This window comes from Olea europaea, unplaced genomic scaffold, assembly GCF_002742605.1.
Source record: "Olea europaea var. sylvestris unplaced genomic scaffold, O_europaea_v1 scaffold1023, whole genome shotgun sequence".
NCBI lineage: Eukaryota > Viridiplantae > Streptophyta > Magnoliopsida > Lamiales > Oleaceae > Olea > Olea europaea.
The window spans coordinates 38,766-41,174 of record NW_019227558.1 but is presented as its reverse complement, the minus strand read 5'-3'; the positions used below and the strand labels follow the sequence as shown (position 1 = coordinate 41,174).

Sequence of the window (2,409 nt, the reverse complement as noted above, 5' to 3'; positions counted from 1 at the left end):
ACAATCCCCCACATGAATGAAAATTCGAGTACATAAGTATCATGCAATGCAATGATGATGCATTATGCATTGTAGAGAGTAAGTGGAAAAACACTGTATCAGGTAAGGTAGCTTCTGGTTTTGAACCTCCCTTAGTGAAATACTATCGGACTTACTCGGCTAATTGGTGAACGTGATGTCTTGAACCATTCAGCCTTTAGTGTAAGCCAAGACAACAATACTCACACAGATGTCTTCCCTATTCCGTCATTGTTCTCATGACTTGGTTCATTTTGGCCTTGAACCCTTCTTGGTTCTACAAGTGTTTTGAGAATTTAAGCCTTTTAATAATTCTCATTGAAGCGGCCCCACTTCACACTTACATAGGTGACCTCCTATAAAGAGTATTCTGCCCTACTCCACTTGACTTAATCAAGATATAGGAATCATTAAAAGATTATCTTAACCTCTTCCAACTCTGCAGAAAGCACTTTGGTATCATAGGAATGAGTTAGGAAATTATTTCCTAAGTGCTTCATGGAATCCTCATAACTTAGTTGTCCCTTTGAACCAAGATCTTGGGATCTCCAATCAACAAGGTAGGATTACCATTACAAGGACTCTAACGTAGTAGGCTTTACCTCATTCCCTTTGATATGCAGTATTCTTGATCTCTCCTAGTAAATCTCTTTAAAGGTACCACGAGTTTACACCATTGAGATCAACTGCTTGGCGGTATTATGTCTTACCGTTACATGTGACTTAGTATCTTTATCAAATGTAGCTGGCCAGCGATTGATTTATTTAATAGATACACATTGTTACAGCCAAGAAATCCTCTCATGAAGCTACATGCTTCTTATTAGCTTTATCTAAAGCTATTTCAGACGCGATTGGAGGATTTTCTTATAGTCAATCATTTCTTATAGTTGAAGGGTGTTCAATTTCTAATATTGAACTGTCACAGTGTATTTGAACCTTATGAATATTCTTCAAATATTTCAATTGTTCTTGCTTCTTCTAGCCCTTCCAGTAACTGACTGACTACCACAGGTATACTTATGGAACATCTTCCAAAAGTTACGAAGCGAAGTTGTTTTGCTTCTTTTTCGACTTTATCCGACGCAATGAACTCAGATTCTATAATTAATTGAGTTATAACATGCCTTGTCAATTCCATAGCAACTCCACCAAGGATAACAAAATAACCACTTGTGGATTTGGAATCCTTCATGTGGGATATTCAATTAGATTTCAATATCCTTCGAATACCATAGGATACCTTATGAAATGTAATCCAAGGGTCATAGTATACTTTAAATACCCAAAGACCCTTGTCAATGCCACCCAATGATTATGGCCTGGATTACTCGTGGATTTACTAAGTTATTCACAGCAAAAGTAATATATGATTGAGTGCAGTTCGTAATATATATTAGACTGCTAATCATTTGTGAATACCTTAGTTGTGACACGTTTCCACTCTTATTTTAACCAAGTGTATACTTGTATTAATATGTGTCTTGAATTATTTCCCGCAAATACTTAAACATTTTCTCTATCATAATGATATTGGGAAAGTACAATTCCTAGAGATCTTTATCCCTAGTATTACTTTTGCCACACCCATGCCTCTCATATCGAAATGCTTCGTTAGCATTTTCTTGATGTTTACCAACACTTCGTGGCTATTACCTAATATACAATCACATAGGCATTTGGTGTATTCACGTATACACACTTGTCACATTAGTTCATTTTAAATCCGTTTACAAGTTTTATGGGTTTCACTTTGGAGAAACGAATCCTCCAGGTTGCTCCATGTATATCTCCCATTTAGGAGTACCGTTCTCACATCCATTTGATGAATCTCAAGGTTATATATAGATTGCCGCAGTTGCAATTAGTAACCTTATCAAAGTAACTCTAGTTATGGATGAGTGGATATCAAAGAAGTCAAGTCCTTCTTTCTAACCCTCTTACTACGCCTTGGTTCTTTTTAATTTGAAGATCCATTTGTAGCTTCATAAGTTCTCTTATTTGAACTTACATTTCCTTTGTCTTTGCAAGGAATAATTCTAAAGAATATTATACTTCTTTATTCCACTATGGTACCCTCATGTACATCCAATTTGTGTACAGAAAATGATATGCATTACTATTTATTGGTGTATCCAATAAATATGCAATCAATCACTTTGGGACCAATCTTTATTTGTTAGGAACTTCGACCTTTGCCAAACATCCCCACACTTTTACATGTTGATAGGATGAATGATGACTTTTCCACAACTAATATGGAGTCTTTTCCATTTTCTTGAGAAGTACAGAAAAGTGTAACTTTAAGTTACCCCCACAATTCCTAAATTAGGAATGTACGTACGTTTTGAACCTTTCGTATAAGTTCTCAAGCATTTATGATAACCCCCA

At 35.7% G+C, this 2,409-nt stretch overlaps 1 pseudogene; it reads left to right on the top strand.

Moving 5' to 3' along the window:
* The first annotated feature begins 1,335 nt into the window (after positions 1 to 1,335).
* Positions 1,336 to 2,409, top strand: part of LOC111372698 — a 4,538-nt pseudogene continuing 3,464 nt past the window's right edge.